We start from the raw sequence: 19,951 nt of genomic DNA on the forward strand, positions 1-19,951 counted from the left end.
AACTTAAACTCAGGCTTCCCTGTTTTGTTAGTGAAAGGGTTCATAATGAGCAAGTTAGTAAAACTGACTGATAATTTGTCACATAGGCACAAAGTGAATACTGTGAATACAGTTTTATAAAGACAGCCAACAGTCTGCAACTAATGTTAAACAACAAATATCCCCCATAGACATTAGAAGCTACATGTGAATATAAATTGATGACATCTGTACACTTGAAAAATAAGTTTCAAGGCTATTTTCAGTTAGCTGGGGTAAGAAAAGTAAATTCTTCCCATGAGTAATATTTCTACAGATAAATATACTTCATTTCCTTTTCCATAACATGTTTTCTGTGCTGCTCAAAAAAATAGAAAGCAAAGCTCTTTGGCAGGGACAAACAGAGATGTCAACAAACAGGCACTTGTCAGACATATGCAACAAACAGACCACAGACTGCAAACTGTACAGCAGATGGAAGGTACAGGGACAAAGCAGAGAATTGAAATTTGAGATCCCTCTTGTTCTAAACCACTACATATGGAAGTGTAGATGAGTTTCTAAATGGTCTCATTAAATAAAAAAAATGTGTAGTCAAATATAGGGGTGAAAGCCTTAGAGATCAGGGAAATAAGGAAAGCCACCAGCCAACCTTACCTCACCAACTCTGCAGCTTCCAAATATGAGTTACTTCCTGTCTACCCATGTCTTTATTGGCTTATTGTTCTGCTATCTGATTTGCTCCCTGTCTAGCTACATCACTTCCTCTTCCTGGCCAACTCTGTTACTTCATGTCTATACAGGTCTCCAGAACTCTATGGTTGGTACTGGGATTAAAGGCATGTATCGCCACACTTGGCTCTGTTTCCTAGTGTGGCCTTGAACACACAGAGATCCTGCCTGCTAAGTAATAGAATTAAGGGCATGTGCTACCCTTGCCTGACTTCATTTTTGTGCACAAAATGGCCTGCTATTTCCTCTGATCTCCAGGCAAACTTTATTTATTAAAGCACAGATAAAATATCACCATATGGAATCATTTTTATATCTTCTCTCAATTCAACATAAACACAGTAGTGCTCCCCTATCAAAAAAAAATGATCATTTAATATGAATATTGTGTCTTAGTCTTTCTGGTTTTTTTCTCTTTTTTGCATTGTATAACATCTCTTTTTAGTCTATTGTTGTAGTATTTTCTTTGAAATTAATTGATTTATTTTTTATATTAAACAATTCATATTCAACAAGTTTTTCTCATATTAGAAAATTTGAGCAAATATTTCCTGAGCATCTTGACATTTCTTTCACCTAACTTATGAAACAACGCTTTAAAGAATCACTACTGGCCAAAAAAGGAAAATTCTTCTTCTTTCATTGTCAGAATATCTGCATGGTTTTTACTTCTCCTTATAAATAAACCTTCATGTAATATGAAAAATTTAAAGTACTAAAGAAAGAAAATGAATAAGATATTCAAAGATAGAAAAACATTGCCGGCTCATGGTGTTCATACTGAAAAAAATAATCCCTGACCTACCAAAAGCTATCTAATCTTAAGTGAATTTGCAAAATAAATGGATGAGCAAACAAGTGTCCCTTGTGGGATACTTGATCACACTATGTGAAGAGGTCTGTTTTACCTCATCTTCTCAAGGTGCCTTCTGATTGGGTTAGTAAGGAGTTGAATGCCCAATAGCTAGGCAGGAGAGGATAGGTGGAATTTCCAGGGAGAGAAAGGAACTAGGGAGGAAAGTCTGAGATGTGAGCATTTGCCAGCCAGATGTGGAGGAAATGTAATACAGAGGAGAAGTAATGAGACATATGGTAGAATGAATATTAATACAAACTGGTTAATTTAAGCTTTAATAGCTAGTTGGAAACAAGCATAAGCTACATCCAAGATTTCATACTTAGTAAGAAGAATCCATGTCATTATTTGGGAGCCTGCAGTCCAAAAAAAAAAAAAAAAGACCTGTTACAAGTATCTGAGTAAGGCTTTCCTGTACTTATTAGCAGAAGGTATCTTATTTCAGCAAGAATTTTCTGAAGATTTTCTTTGTACCCAAGTTTTTTAATTTTACTTCATTTAACTTTCATTGATTCTTTCCGAATTTTGCATCATACATCACAACCACACTTATTTCCCCATCCCCTAGTATCTTCCCTATGCCCATTATAATCTCCACCAAAAACAAAATTTAAAAGAAAAAAAAAACAGATGAACAAGAAAAGAAGAAAGAAGAGAAGAAGATGAGGAAGAAGAAGAAGAAGAAGAAGAAGAAGAAGAAGAAGAAGAAGAAGAAGAAGAAGAAGAAGAAGGAGAAGAAAAGAGAGAAGAGAAAGGAAGAAAGGTAGAAAGCAGCTCTGATGGAAGCAGTAGTTTGGCTCTTTAAGGAACATATTTTATCCTTTAGTCCATCCATCTTTACTTGTAACTGTTCATTGCTATGAGTCATTGGTCTGCTTTGAGGCCTCTAGTTTCTGTTACACTATCAGTAATGGATTTTTTGGAGGGCTCCTCTTGGATATTTTGTTTTTGTCCTGTGTCATGGAAATCCTGCAGTTTTGGATCTGTAGTTTCATCCCCTTCACATGCTCCAACAGTTCATAGAAGCGGTAGATGTTGGGGTGGGCCAACTCATAGCCCTGTTTCTGGGCCTGGTGGTAACTGGGTCTATCAGCCTGGCAGTTTCCTTTCACATCTCTTCCAGGGCAAGTTTACCTGTGCTGTCTAGGCTAGCTCACCCACTTCAGCCTGGAGCAAAGGGGCAGGGACCAGCTTTCTGCTGTGGGATGTTGTTCTGTAAAATGTGTTGCTCTGATTGGCTAGTAGCCAGGCAGGAAATATAGGTGGGATGAGCAGATAAGGAGAATTCTGGGAAGAGAAAGGCTGAGTCAAGAGCCACCAGCCAGACAAGGGGGAAGCAAGCTGACAAGGCAGAGCTGATACAAGGTACCAAGCTACTGTGGCTAAACATAGATAAGAATGATGGGTTAATTTAAGTGTAAGAGCTAGTCAGTAATAAGCCTGAGCTAATAGTCAGGCAGTTACAATTAATATAGGCTTTTGAGTGATTATTTAATAAGTGGGCCGCAGGACTGCAGGGACTTGGGGGGAGCCGAGAAACATCTGACTACAGTTCTCCTGTTCTCATGTCCTCAGATCTAGCTCATCAGCATTCACACCATCAGGACCCTCTCTCCTGGCTGCTATAGGGAGCATATGAAGGAAAGTTCTGATTTCCTGCCCTCATGCCCTCAGGGCCAGCTCCCCTATGCTACTGACAACAAGATCAGATCTGCTGTGCTGCCCAGGCGGGGTGCAGGGTCCGCTCTCCTGTGTGCTTCAGCTACTGAGGGATAGTACTAGGTTACCCCTGGAGCTAGCTCTCACCTCCTTCATATAGTAAAGGGCAGAGGGAGACAGCATCTTTCCCTCACCCATTCCATTCCATGGCAGAAGAGAGGAGGCAGTGTCAGATCTACTCTCAAGTCCTCAGAGCTGGCTCACCTGTGTCCTGACTATTGAGTCAGCTCTTGTGTACTGCCTAGGTGAGTGGCATGATGAGGTGAGGGATGGGACCATCTTTCCAGAGAGCAGGGGGTCTAGAGAGGACCAGCTCTCCCTGAAGGGTGATGCCAGATCTACTGCTGCTTATCTACTCAGGGGCATGGCCAGCTATCCCAGGGCCAATAAAGGGCAGGATTAGTGCCACATTAGGATTTCCACATGTGGGGTTCCTATGACTCCTGTGCTAACACTGGACATGGACATCATAAGAGACTCTAGCTGCAGCAGGATCATGGCCCCAGTAGCAGCACAGGCCACCCAGCTCAGTATCACCCTGGTAGCAGCATGGCTCTTGGACACCAACATGGTCTCAGGGGGCTGACTAGGCCCTAGGCAAGTGCAGAGATCTTGGTGTTAACAGGAACCATTGACATCACTCCAGATCTTGGTTGTTGCAGGGCCATGGACCCAAACATGGTCCTAGGCAGAGGTGTGAGCCCAGATGTCTCTAAGGCCTTATGTGACCATATAGGCTTCCAAGAACACTATGACAGCAGCAGCAGCAGCACGGCCCTTAGAAACCAAGATGACACTCAGGTGGCTCATCAGCACTGGCCAACAAATTCTATGTCTTTTATCATTGAACTTTCACCTTTAAAATGCAAACCACAGCACAGCAGTTACACCTCATACTCTACAATAAAAATAGGGAAGGCAGAGTTGGAAATGGTTTTGATTCAAATGTGAAGTTCATTCTCTAAGAGATAAGGGAAAATGATCATAAGCGCTTTTATAAAAGTAATTTTATAACATATGAGAGAAGATTTATGCATTTAAGAGGCTAATCAGAGAATGAATTAAAATTAATTCCAATGTTTATAAGACTAAAATATTCTTTACATCTAATATTATTACTCTTTCATATGAGTCATATATAAAAATCTGTTACTGTTACATGACTTAATTCAAAAAATCTTCATGTTTGAGTTTCAGTGGGACAGAAATATTTAATTTGCAAATAGTTTATGAGAAAATGTTATAATTGAAATAAGAATCAATAGGAACTGTGGCCAGCTGCTCTGTTACTACATGTTTAGTGAACAAAACTAAAATTACAAGCAACTTACAGGACACACTAAAATAAGACATAGAGCTGCTTAATATTTCAATAATTAAATTGGGAATTTGGCAAGCACAATGTGGAAAAGAAATAAATGAAAAATACATTGAAAAACATATGGAAGATAATGATTCTATTGCAAAAAGATGCTCATAAAATCAGATGGCATTAACAGAAATACTGTAGAGAATGAGAAAGCAAATAGTATACCCTAACTCATAATGCCTCCCTGTTTTGTTAGTGAAAGGGTTCATAATGAGCAAGTTAGGAAAACTGACTGATAATTTGTCACATAGGCACAAAATTATTTAGAATTTTCAGTTATGCAAGGAGTATGAGTTAGGCCTGTCCTTCCTTATGACTAAATATAATTTTGATAGAGTTATAAAGTGTTCTAACCATGTCTGATGATATACCTATGGCTAAAATAATGGAATCCACCTATAAAGTATAATTTATTATTCTACGTCAAGAGGCATGGAAACATAACTTTAATAATGTATTTGAAAGAAAATACGACCCATTCATGTGAACTCCATTCATTTTGTGTGTATACTTTAGTGCTTTTCATCCGAAATATTGATTAAACAGTATAAACTCCTGTAGACTATGACAAACTTGTTGCCTTATTTGTTATGTTTGTATATTCAACTCTTTAAAATATCTGAAAAATTCAAATGTATATCTTGTTCAAATACTTTTGGGTAGAGGAACATGGGCCTGTGCTAGACAATTATACAGCAGTCAGCTTGCTGTGCTGGTCATTAGCAGGATTGTCAGAGGTGACAAACACATTAGTTGGTCCATATGTGATCCCCATTATAGAGATGACCAACACCTGTCTGACATTAGCCTTCGGTACAAGCAAAGGAAATACTTAGTAAGCTTAATTAGGGAATGAAAAAGTTTAACAATAGTGGATGTCAAAGATATAGAAGGCTTTTTAGATGGTTCTTGTTTCTGTCACTTAATGTGCTAACTTAATTAAAGGGTACTCTACTCATTAGGAGATAATGACATGTCAAAATGCTATTTGTTACGACCAATAAAGTGATGAATTGTGATTGTATAAGGCTAATTCTTGTGGCTATATGGATTTAATTAAAGGATAATTGCACACACATGTGTGCACCTGGATTAATTTTAAACTCAAATTGTGTTAGGATATAGAAATGTGGCAGAGGTATAGGATCAGTGCAGATTGACTGCCTGCCCTGTGTGTAGCTCTTCTCTCTGGGACTTTAATCATGCTATGGGGCATCTGTGTTTAGGAAAGCCTGTTCAAACACCAAAAGCAACATTTTACCCTCTACCTGAGTGATGATGTGCACTTCCCCCTGGTAGCCTTCAACTTTGCTTATATTTGTTGTTCTATCTTTGTCTTCAGAGGAGATTCATAGCCAATCAGATTCTACTGAGTGTCCATTGGTGATACCATAAGCTGTGACTATTTCTAGCAGGGCTTGGATCACCTCTGATACCCCAATCAGAAATTAGTCCATCCAATGCTATCATAATCTCACAGAAGCTTCAGCTGCCTATATTGGAGCAAACCAAAACAGGGCCTATTCACAGTTAAGGATGGCTATGGGAGGGAATCATGTGGACATATTTCTCTAAACTGACCTATTGGATATTGCTGAACTTATTGGGGGTGGGGTTCATTGTCTTAAGATGTGTAGCCATGGACAAACTTCCACCCTTGGTCACACAGATGATCCAGAGTAATGTATGGGGGCCTCCTAAAACTAACAAAGATAACACACAAACATAGGAGGATTGTAATCAGAGGTCAGAGGGAGATTATAGGAGGAGGTTATAAGAAACAGAATGCAAATTATACATGTATGAAATTGTCAAGGAACAAATTTAATAACAGATTTTAAGAAGAAAGAAGAGGTAAATATGTTGACTGTCTCCATGTTGCACATGTACACATTAATGTATTTGGACTTGAAATACATACATAATCCTTCCTGATGTATTTGAAAATTCTACCTTAAGATTGTTTTTGGAATGAAATGAAAAATGTATAAAGAAAATCCCAACTTGTAGTCATATTTTAAAATAAAAATTTTAAATGCAGTTTTAATACCAGTCTATTAAGCCAATATACATTAAAGCTACTTTTGATTATTTCTAGTAACAAACCCAAGATTCTATATATTTAAAAAGAAAAAGAACATATTCACGAAATTATTTCAAAGTAACTTCAGGCTTTAAACCTAGTCAATAACATGAAATGTATCAGAAATGTCTTCAAAAGATACATTATTTTCATTGATTGCATAAGGGATATGTATGTGAATGTGAGTGTGGATATTAATGAAGGTCATGGTCATGGGTTGTGAATGCCAGTGGCTCAAAAACCAACTTGGGTCCTCTGCAAGAGGCGTATGTGATCTAAACTGCTAAACTATCTCTACAGTCCATAGGTCAGAAACATTAATTGATTGCTTCATTAAAACACTGTGCCAAGCTTTTCATCAGAGTGAATAATTCTTGAGTTTTTATAAAAGCAAGAGTTTGAAGATGGGCTAGAAAGTCAAGCTCTGTTACTTTGTTTACTATACCACCAGTCAATGCAGGTCAGAAGTTCCACCCTTTCCCTAAATCTAACGTGCATAATGAGGAATACGGTGATATTATTAAGTGCAAAGAAAACTTGGAACCAAGATTATGGTCTCAAATTTATTCTCCTATTTAACACATCAAAGATATTTTGCAGACAAAACTAGTTCCTTACTTTTAACTTAGAAATGGTAATAAAAACAATGAATATTAGCTTAGAGAATAAATTAGAATATAGAATATGAAAAACTTCCAATAGAACTGACTTCCTATTGTGTTACTAGCAAACAATATGTTTATTTGCATGTGAAATTTTAAGGACTTGATTCAGAAAAATCAATAGTATATGCTTATTTCAAGATGCAACAGAGTATAAATATATTTTATTTAAATCACTAAGTAAACTACTTTCCTACTATTAAGAGGTGGCAATTTGTCAGTGTTTCTAAAAGCTGTCTAAAACAACTTTAAAGCTTAATGTTATGTATAGAAAGGCTCGGATGGGGACAGAAAAGACAGATCAGTGATGAGGAACTCTAGTTGCTCTTCCAGGAGATCAGGTTTAAGTTCCCAGCAACCACATGGTGACTTACAACCATCTGTTCAGTTCCAAGGGACCTGATAACCTCTTCTAACCTGCACTGGTACCAAAAACAAGTAGTGCTCATATATACACTCTGGCACACACAAATGCTTCAGATGCTCTCACAAAATACAGCTTTATAATGATTTTGCCAGACTTTACCTTTTTCACCTTTTGTTTCACTCAATTTTCTGACCTTCATTTTCCCCATTTCCATCGGGCAATCTTTGCTGTGGTGACTCAACTCATACATCTCCTCCTCTAGGCAATCTGTTCATCTGAATCTCACATGGAGCTCCACAGATCATTCCTCACATCCTGGCTAAACCATTATATTCTGGGTTGGAAAAAGCATTTGGAATAACCCATTTTATAATTCTTAAAAATCAAAGAGATACAACCAATAAACTTGTGGATGGGGAAAACCTCTGGATGCCTAAACCCTAGACAAAGAATTCCAGCCAACTACTACTGAGGGTGGGAGAAATCACCTCTCCAAGGAAAGAGCATGCAAACTGGCATTCCAATATCAAAGAATCAGCCCTAAATATGTCAGTACAAGTACCATTATACAGACTGCGATTATACTTTGAATTTATATGTGTGTACAGTAAGAAATAAAGAATAAAGGGTATGGATCTGAAAGAGGGGATATGGGAGGATTTAGTAGGAGGAAAGGTGAAGAATAAATGTAATTATATTATAATCCCAAAATTTAGAAAAAAATATACCCCTTCTGGCTGACCTTCTTTGCTCCTTTCTTCTGCTCTTAGCTTCTCAAACTCAGTGAATCCTAAGCTCTGAAAAAAAAGTATGTGTATGTATGTGTGTGTTACATTGTGTATCATTTTATATTATGTTTGTGTGTCATTATTATTACATGTGGAGCATGTCATCTAATATGTGGCTTTGCATAAGGACCCTATTGTTCTTTTAAGTTTTACAAGGCTTCAGCACTTATCATCTGGCCTTTCATAATGTATCATTACTTATAATTATTGTATATAAGATATTTATACTCTTAATGAGGCCATATAACACAGTTCATTCTAGAGTGCTTATCCAGTTTTTAATAGAAAAATAATCTCCGTGGGGAAAAAAAAAGGCTCTTTTCCCCATCTGGGGAATACATATTTCAAACCTCAAACTGTTTCCAAAAGAACACAGAGGGAAAAAAGGATTCACTAAATTGATGTAAATTTACCAATTTTTTAAAAGTGCAGCATGCCGTTATTTGGACATTTCCCTGAAGGTACACTGTGGAGGTGGAAACCATAACAAAACTTGCAATTTATAGCTCTGTAAATAACTGTGATCTCTTCAGCAAGTGTGATTTTTTTTTCTCTCTCCCAGTTCTCATTTCTATTTCAGGAGTAGTTATTTTCAGACATTCCAGCTGAAGTCTTATCTCCTATAGTAGAGTGCATGGCTCTTGTCACCAAGCTGTATCATGGAATAGAGAGATCAGCCAGTAGGCACTCTGTAAAGCTGGATTTAAAAGACATTACTGGTTTAGAATCTAGTTCAGCAACAAAGTCTTTGAAGACTTGTCTCATTTCCTATCAGTGTGGTGGCTGCTAGTCATTAAAACCAAAATAATTTGTGTTGAAAATAAAACCTTGTTGGAAAGTCAGTGATGTGTTAATTTGGGAAGCATATAAAATTTCCATTCTGGTTTCATCTTTGTCAACTCCTGAAAACAAAGTGAAGCAAAAAAGGTGATATTTTTCCTCATCTATGATTTTAATTTGCCATTTCAAGTGTTTACAACACCACTTTGTGGCAATATAATTTGATGGTGTGTAACTGAAGCACTAATTCTGACAGATATGCTGTGTCTCATACTCCTAAGTGCTTCAGCTTGAGTACCAGTGTCTCTTCTATGGTTCATTCAAGGTTGAGTAAAGCTATTCCACAGAACCTGCCATTTCTCACCACACTGTTGTAACAGCATGAAATCAGTTCTAGTGTAAACACCTGTGGACTGTGCACACTAATTGAAGCGGCGAAGCTATTGCTTGGATTGTTGCAGAATTTCTCACAATACTGTGCTTCCAAAAGAGTATTGAAATTAATTCCTCTATATTTAAAGTATATATTTTGTATATCTCATGTAAACTATACCTATTTATTGTTATGATATTTTGTTTGTGTTCTCACAAATGAATCTTGCCTGAAGATCAGAGGACGGGAGCTAGCTACTAGTTAACTATAGAGGCCAGGCAGTGGTGGTGTACACCTCTAATTCCAGCACAATTGGGAGGTGGAGACAGGAATATAAAGAGAGTAGAGACAGGATCTTGGCCCCTTTTGGGGTCTGAGTATCCTGAGAGGTAATAAGTCTCTGGTGGCTGCTGCTCTACTTCTCTAATCTTTCAGCTTTCACCCTGATATTCACTCCTGACTTTTAATAGTAAGACTAATTAGGATCACACTTCACCTAGTCATGTTCAGTTTTGCAAATATAGAGCTTAAATAAAGTTTCTCCATATATTGCAAATACATATAGTTTAGCTTTTAAATAATCTCCATTATTATCATGAAAGAAAATATCATCATGTGGGATTTAAAATTTTAAAAATAATTTAAGTATGGATATGTGTGTGTATGTTTGTGTATGTGTGTTGTTCAGTATTCATGTGTCCAGTTGCTTGTGCACATGTGATGGCCAGAGGACAACCTTGTGCATTATTCTTCAGGTGATTGATTGATTGAGAGTCTCTCACTATGTTTGATATTATGAAGTATTTTATGGCACATTTGATCATATTGTGAACCCCAAGATTAGGTTAAGTAAATAAAATTAACCTTGGGTCAAGAGGCAGATCCAGCAATGAGTTGACAGGAAGTAGCCATAGAGAGTTATATGAAGTCTAGAAAACAGATAGAGAAACACGCAGCAAGTAGTGATGAGGGACTTTGAGTTTGGTGGTCTTTTTGGTTTGGGGGCAGAAGGGTCTTTCTGTCATGCTGGCTACAAAGAAAGGTCAGTTGGTTGTTTCTTTGCCTTTCTGAGCTACCAAGTTTCCACCCCAACATCTGACTCCTGAGTCTTTATTGTTAAAATTGTAAGACTGAGGTTTAGTATAAAAGCATTTCGTGCTCCAAGTGGCACAATCACACAAATTAAGAGGTCATGCCAGCTAGAGCTATCATGTCCACTGACACTGCCATGTTTGCTGGTGTTTTGAACAAACAGAAGTCAGCATATTTGGTAAGAAACCTGGGAAGCCCCTAAGGAGAGACTTAAGTAATATTAAAAATAAAAATCTTACTCACCTTAAGGCTAGGAAATGTCACGAGGCAGAGTGTTAAGACTCAGTATAGTACTACTTTGGATGGCTTGAAAATGGAAGCAATAAATGAGGGGATAAATGACTTAGCTGGTATTGACATAATGCCAAATGTAATTACTGTCTTGTAATTCATATTTTATCCTTATTAGTCATGGTGGTTTATTGCATCAAATATAAAAAAATGGTTAGATAATTGTGCCAAATATGAGAAGTTGAATGATAATCTTAAGAATTAGAAAGACTTATTAATGAAACTAAAAAAACAAAAACAAACAAACAAACAAACAAACAAACAAAACCCCTCAGACACAGACAGAGGAATTTAGAGAAGAATCTAGCACACAACCACATGATCAAACTAAAGAGGGGTAGACCAATGTTACTAGAAAACCATTAGTTTATACAGTTACTTATACAAGAACTACTAGGAGACGATAGACCCCCAGGATTATCAGGAAGTGAAGCATGTTTTTTAAAAATTCATGGGCAAATCAGACCGGAATTATCCCACAAGACTGGAAAGATTTGTCATCAGCAATATTGGAGGCCGGTCCTCAGTTATAAGAGCAAGCATGGTGGAAAGAGGAAGCTATGGCTGTAGAACAAAAAAATAGGGCTAGAGATATTAATAATTCCAAAGTTCAGCTTCTAGGTGAAGACCAGCATGCTGAATTGCAAAGGCAGCTTGAATTTCAGACTGAAATGGCTGATTCTTTATTTACACAATTATTAGAAGTTATGGTCATTATGGAGACACCTGTGCAAATTACTACTGAGAATGCTCTAGCACATGTCTCTATTAAAATGAAACTTTTTTTCATATTACAACATAAAGCATATTACAGGTCTATCATACAATCCTACAGGACAATCAGTAATAGAATGATCTCATCACACTTTAAAAGATGTTCTTAATAAACAGAACGACACCCCAGTTACTTATAAGAGTTACAGTGATTTGGAGCTGAGATAAATTATTTGAGCAGGACAGTGTTAGCATATGACTTTAATTATAGTAGAGACAGAAAGATCTCTGTAAGTTAGTTTTCTAAGTTCTAGAATTTCAGAATTAATTTCTAGAATTAATCCCACTACCCAGAGATGACACGCAAATACAGCTTCTAATTGCTATGTGTGCATACAAGAAAAATCACATACCTTATTTACAGGGTTACTAAAACTGCAAGGGTTATTTAAAGACAGGTTAAAATTCAAAATGAATGTCCTTTCTGATCTAAAAACAAATACACTTTAAACTTTAATTTATATATAAATAGAAAGAGGAATATAGCTATATTTATCCTTATATCCCAAGGTATATTTAGTTTCAAAATTAAGAAAAAATAATTAAAACAATATTTTAGCTGTAGCCAAAAAACCCCAACATTTTGTTTTAACAAAAATATAACCTGCCAAAAAAATGAACTCCCCAAAATTATAGTTAAGGCGGTCTTTTATTTCTGTTTTTCCAGGAGAATAAAAGCATCCAACTAAGGAAGAAATCTGGAAAACACTGGATAGTGAGACATCTGAAGAAAAAGAAGAATGAAGAGGAAGAAGGGGGAGGAGGAGGAGAAGGAGGAGAAGAAGGATAAAGAAATCAAGAGAAAATATCCCCCCCCAAAAAAAAATAATGAATGGTCCAAATGATATAGTCCAACAGGGTAGAATTTCATAAATCTTCCCAAATGCTTTGTTTCTGCTGTTCTCTATAGACATAAATGATGGTCTTTTTGTCATCCCGATTCAATTAAAAATCAAAGTTGTCTTTAGAGGTGAAGCATGGCTCCATCCTTTTCTATACCCAAGCATGCTTGTTAAAGAAAAATCCAAAATCTCTGTCTCATAATAGAAGGGCCACCTGGTATGGGACAGAAGAAAACATAAGGGACTATTCTATTGCCACTAACGTCATAATCTGTTGGTTTTCATTTGAGTCTTTAAAGCTTTTCTTAAGCTATAAATATTGTTTCAAAATCTATATGATTATTATGTATATATAAACTTTTTGTCATGATATTAGTGGTCATAGAGTACTGACTAATTCTAGAAATAAGCTTTTCTAATTTCTTTTACATTTTTGGGAGGTTGAGTCTGAAGCAGGTAACTAGGATATAAGTTTGTGTACTCCGTATGTATTTAATAGATTATGGTCTTCTAACTTTTCAGCGATCTGCTGAATATGGAATTTAAAATGTTTCAGTTTTCTGCAGTGAACCATGACCATTCCTAGCAGTGATTTTTGCGATCTCCAAGATGATAGGGCCCTGCAATGACAAATTTACCTGGATTGTTGTAATGCCACTAACCTGACAAACACCACTAAAATCTGCTCAGGACCATTTCAAAGCTGCTAGTTAAGATGGTCCAGCCTCACAGACTACTCCAGCCAGGACTTTGGTTAATCCCTGAACTTTCCCATTACAAAGGGACTGGACAGCAAATGATAAAGCCAGCTCTCCCAGGTCTTGACCATTGTCCCAGTTTTCTCAGGGTCCTCTAAAGATGCCATTGCCCTCAGACAAGAGGAGGCAATTCTAAGAACAAAACATTCCACTCCAGAGAGGTAGAGTGGGTGGGTTTTTGTCATTTGGTAGGTTATGGATTATAGTGATATTTTATTTGTATTGAAATGTGATTTTATTTGTATGTCAATAAAGTTGCCTCAAGGTCAGAGCAAGCCAGAGCAGAAGCCGAGCAGTAGTGGGGCACGCCTTTAATCCCAGCACTAGGCAGAGCTAGGAGGATCTCTGTGTGTTCAAGGACACAGCCAGCATGGCAGACACACGCCTTTAATCTCAATACTAACCATAGAAGACCTGGAGGTCTGTACAAACAGGCAGTGAGGAGGAGGTCATGTGGCTGGGTTTACAACCAATGAGAAAACAGAACAGAAAGTCTTTAAATAGACAGGATGCACAAAAGTAGGTCTCTGGTGGAGAGGAAGAACCACAGAAGCAGTGAAGGGTAAGGTTTTCCACTCTTGCTCTGACCTCGTGGTTTAACTCTGCAATCGGTTCTGTGTTTCTTATTTAACAAGCCGGATACATCTACATTTGGTGCCCAACGTGGCAAGAATTCATTAAAAAACCGCTTGCCTTGGCAGTGGGTCCTGCTTCCCGCCCGGGCGGGCCCGGCTCCTTAGCACAGGCTTAGCCCTGGCCTAACCTGGGCCTAGCTCAGCTTAGGACTCAGGCCCAACCTACCTTAGCCACAAGCGGTTACCACCACAGCTGGAGTTACTTGCTTAAAAAGCTGGTGCTACAAACAACTCAGGCCTGCAGGAGCTACCGCTAATTGCAGTAGCTACACGCACCTGCAGATAGGCTGCTTTTGGCTGAAACGCCGGCGCACGTGGTCCATCGGAGCTTAAGGAAGCCAGAGCCCAGGCTCGACTCAGCTCAGACCAGAACATTGAAGCAGTTGGATTCAAGCTTTTAGCCAGAACGTGGCTATGCTTTCTCTCTCTCTCTCTCTCTCTCTCTCTGGATTCCCACCTCGGACGCTAGGTAGCTGTTTTGAAATTCCCTCGGATTTCTACTGTTCTACGCAGAATTGGTAAGTCATTTATATCAGATATATTAAAGGAAACTATTTAAAAGAGATTTTTTTCCACATTAAAAAAAAATGGGTTTTATGTGTACATTGGAAGAAAATTGGGCTTTGTTTGAAATTCTAGGCAGTCTGACAATGGAACAACTATATGAGAAGATTAATGTTGATCGAATTATGTACATTATTAATCTTCTTATCCTCATTTTACTATTTAAAAAGATGGTCAATTTAAGTGCCAGGATAAAAATTTCAGAAACACCTGTTAAACCTGTTAAAATGAATTATAGAGAAATTCAGATTCAGACAGAAGAAATTAACAGTGAAGTTGTTTCAGGATTGGATTATAAGGTTACAGAAAGAAAGCCTGTTTTCACACAATCACCCTTAATTTATCTGGTAACCATACAACAGCAGCTTGGTCAAATGACTACACAAAATATTTGGACTCCAGTTGAAATGTTAGACTTACGAAGGTTTGAGGCAATAGTATCTTATGGAATGCATTCTCCATATGTAAAACAAATGTTCAACTCCTGGTCAACTTATAATAGAATTATACCACAGGACTGGCGGGAGCTGGCACAGGCGGTTCTGGAACCAGGACAGCAGCTCCAGTGGCAAATGTGGTTCAAACAGGAAGCTAAAAACATAGCAAAACAATGTAGTGATAGAGGTATACAAATCTTCCAGGATCAGCTTGTTGGAGAAGGCCAATATGCTGCAGTACAAACACAATGTTTATATGATATGCAAACTCTAATTCTATGTCGAATGGCAGCCTTGAATGCATGGGACAGAGTTGAGGAACCAGGGAAGAAAACTGAGTCATTTACAAAGGTTATACAGGGCCCAAAAGAATCTTTCACAGATTTCTTACAAAGACTGACTTCAGCAGTAAAGAGAATGGTCCCAAATTCAGAAGCTAGCCAGATAATAATTGAATCTTTGGCTTTTGAGAACGCAAATGAAGCATGCAAGAGAATAATCAGGCCGTTAAAGGCGAGATCTGCACCCTTGGAAGATTGGATTAGAGACACGGTTAATGTTGAGGCTCATGATCATGATAATATGTGGGTAGGAGAAGCAATTTCAAGAGGTTTGAGGAATGTTAGATGTTTTGGATGTGGAAAGCAAGGACATTTGAAAAGGGACTGTAAACAGGGCACTTCTAGAAACAATGTTTCTTCAAGGAACAATGGCAACAGAATGCCCCTTCCTTCAGGAGTATGTAGAAGGTGTGGTAAGGGAAGACATTGGACCAATGAATGTAGATCAACAAGGGACAGACAAGGTAATGCTTTGCCTCAGTCTTTGGGAAACTCCCAGAGGGGCCTCAGGCAGGCCCCTACAGTGAATCCAGTTCAGACTTTTCCTGCAATCGTAGAGGAGCCCCCTACTCAGAGCATTTAAATGACCAAATGCCTATTGGAATAAACCAGGCTACTCAGAGAAATGGAACAACTGAGACAGAGAGAACAGAAAATTCAGGAGAGACCATAAAGTAAATTTTTTTGGCAAACTTCTATAAATAAACAAAGACCAAAATTAACAATAAAAATAAATGGTGTTTTGTTGTCTGGTCTGGTAGACACAGGTGCTGATGTTACCATATTGCACCAGAATTTTGGCAGCCATCTTGGCCTCTTCAGGAGGTAAATGTTCAATTGTTAGGAATTGGAACATTATCTCAAGTGAAACAGAGTGCAAGATGGCTCAAATGTATAGGCCCAGAAGGACAGAGAGGCAGATTAAAACCATATGTGGCTAACATAGCCATGAACCTGTGGGGTCGAGACCTGTTACAACAATGGAATACTCAGATTAACATCCCTCCAACTTCAGAAATAAATAATAAACTAGCACATGTTTCTGAGAGAAATATTAGAAGGTATTATTCTAATGAGTGGTCACCAGCCATCCATATTATACAAGAACAGGGCACAAAAACTGATGATCTTCCAAAGGCACCAACAGCTCTACCTTTAAAATGGTTAACAGACAAGCCTGTATGGGTTCATCAATGGCCTTTAACAACAGAGAAACTCCAGGCTTTAGAAGAGCTGGTAGAAGAACAGTTAAATGCTCAGCATATTGAAGAATCTACTAGCCCATGGAATTCTCCTGTATTTGTTATTAAAAAGAAATTTGGTAATTGGAGAATGGTAATAGACCTTAGAGCAATTAACAAAGTAATTCAGCCAATGGGCTCTCTACAATCTGGAATTCCTTTGCCTACTCTGTTACCTAAAGGATGGCCTCTCATAGTTATCGATTTAAAAGACTGTTTCTTTTCAATACCCCTACAAGAAAAAGACAGAGAAAGATTTGCTTTCACGGTGCCTACTTACAATAATTCTCAACCGGTTAGAAGATTTCAATGGAGAGTCCTCCCACAGGGAATGTTGAATAGTCCAACCCTGTGCCAATATTTTGTACAACAGCCCTTGGAAGTGATACATAAAAAATTTCCTAAATCTATAATTTATCATTATATGGATGATATTTTACTAGCTGACTCAAATGCAGATAATTTAGAAAGAATGTTTGAAGAAGTAAAGAAAATATTGCCTGGCTTGGGATTACAAATTGCTCCTGAAAAGATACAAAGAGGAGATTCTATTAATTATTTAGGATATAAAATAGAGCTACAAAAAATTAGACCTCAAAAGGTACAAATTAGGAGAGATCGCCTACAGACTCTTAATGACTTTCAAAGATTATTTGGGGACATTTCTCATCTACGAACTATTGTTGGGGTAAAAAATGATGAACTGAATAATTTGTTCAACACCTTAGAAGGTGACAAGGACTTAAATAGTCCAAGAGAATTATCACCTGAAGCTGAGAAAGAATTGGCATTGGTAGAAAAAAAAGTACATGAAGGACATGTAGATCGTATGGATCCAAAGCTGGATTGCATTTTGGTTATTTTACCTTCTAAGCATTCTCCTACAAGAATATTAATGCAGAGAGAAGATATTATATTGGAATGGATATTTTTACCAAATAAACCAAATAAAAAATTAAAAACTTATGTGGAAAAAATCTCTGACTTAATTTTGAAAGGAAAATTGAGACTTCGTCAATTAGCAGGAATAGACCCAGCAGAAATCGTTGTACCTTTAACTAAAGAGGACATTGAAAAATTATGGACAGAAAGTGAACCTTGGCAAAGAGCTTGCAGTAATTTTTTGGGAGAAATTAACAGCAAATATCCTAAAAGCATAGAATTGATCTTATAAAGAGAGCTGATTGGATCTTGCCTCGAATTGTATGTGAAAAACCCATATCTGGAGTTCAGACATTTTATACAGATGCCAACAAACAAGGAAAGGCAGGTTACAAATCAGAAAATTTAAGTAAAGTGGTTCAAAGTCCTTATAATTCAGTTCAAAAATCGGAATTGTATGCTATTCTGTTGGTATTAATGGATTTTTCAGAACCTCTCAATATAGTTACTGACTCTCAGTATGCTGAAAGAGTGGTATTACATATTGAGACTGCAGAATTTGTCCCTGATGCTTCAGAATTAACTTCACTATTTATTCAATTACAAGATACAATCAGGGAAAGGAGTCATCCTTTATATATAACTCACATCCGATCCCATACTGGTCTGCCAGGCCCTCTAGCACAAGGTAATGATGAGATTGATAAATTATTGATAGGAAATGTGCTGGAGGCCTCAGAATTTCATAAGAAACATCATGTCAATAGTAAAGGTTTAAAAAAGGATTTTTCCATAACCTGGCAACAAGCCAAGGAAATTGTAAAGAAATGTCCTACTTGTTCCTTCTACAATCAGACACCATTACCAGCAGGATGTAACCCAAAGGGTACTCAGAGGAATGAAATCTGGCAGATGGATGTGTTTCACTTTGCAGAATTTGGAAAACTGAAATATGTACACCATACTATCGATACTTATTCAGGATTTCAATGGGCAACTGCTTTGAGTTCTGAAAAACCTGATTCTGTAATCACTCATTTGCTAGAAGTTATGGCCATCATGGGTATACCTGCACAAATTAAAACTGACAATGCTCCAGCATATGTCTCTATTAAAATGAAACAGTTTTTTGCTTATTATAATATAAAGCATATTACAGGTATACCACATAATCCTACAGGCCAAGCAGTTATAGAAAGATCCAACAGAACTCTAAAGGACATGATAAATAAACAAAAAGGGGTAACAAAAACCCCCAGAAATAGACTGCACAATGCTCTATTAACTTTGAATTTTCTCAATGCTAATGAGAAAGGAACAACAGCTGCAGAGAGACATTGGTTAATAGAAAAAACAACAGAATTAAATCAGCCTATATACTTCAAGGATGTGCTGACCTCAGAATGGAAACCAGGGCATGTGTTATGTTGGGGACGAGGTTTTGCTTTTGTTTCTGCAGGAGAAGATAAGCTGTGGGTACCATCAAAACTGATAAAGGTTCGATTTGAACAAGAGAGACCTCTTAATTAGAGGAGGTGATAGTTCATCAACCAACATGACCATCCAGTTTAAACTCACTTATAACATTAATACATGCCTTTTCATTTAATTAGATGTAACTTGCCAAAAGGGGACCTCCCCAAAATTAGTCTTGGGGAAGGGTTTTTGTTTTTGTCTTTTAGGAGAATGAAGGCTAAGGAATCTGAAGAACACTGGACAAATGAGACAACTGAAGAAAAAGAACAAATCATCTGTCCCAGGAAAAAGAGTAAAATGCCCTATTGGTATATCATCTACAAAATTTCATAAATCTTTCTAAATGTTTGTTTCTGCTCTTCTCTAAAAAATTAATACTCTTAGTCTTCTTGTAGTCCCAGTTCAGTTAAAGCTTCAAGCTGATTTTGGAGTTGGAGAATGGCTCTCTCCTCCTTTAAACTCAAGCATGTTGTTAAAAGGAAAATGAAAACTCCCTGTATCATACCAGAAGAAAGAGCCATCTTCTGACATGGGACAGGAGAAAAACCAAATTAATTAAGGGACTATTCTATTACTAATCTCAATTCTTTGACTCTATTCTGATTCTTTAAACTTTTCTTAAAGTATGAACTTTGTTAAGATAATAATGGTCATATGAGTACTAATTAATTTAGAGAAAAGGCTTCGATTAGCTTCCTATACATGTCTTTGTGTTCGAGTCTCTTTTCAGTTTTCTGCAGGAAATCACGGCCAGGCCTAACATCAAATGAAATCTCCAGGAAGAAGATGGGGCCCCACAACAACAATTCCACGTGGAAAATAATATCACTAAGCTGACAAACATCATCTACAGATCAGCTTTGGACAACAAAGTGCTTAGAGCAATTCTGAGATGGCTAGTTGAGATGAT

This window comes from Onychomys torridus, chromosome 10, assembly GCF_903995425.1.
Source record: "Onychomys torridus chromosome 10, mOncTor1.1, whole genome shotgun sequence".
NCBI classification, from domain to species: domain Eukaryota; kingdom Metazoa; phylum Chordata; class Mammalia; order Rodentia; family Cricetidae; genus Onychomys; species Onychomys torridus.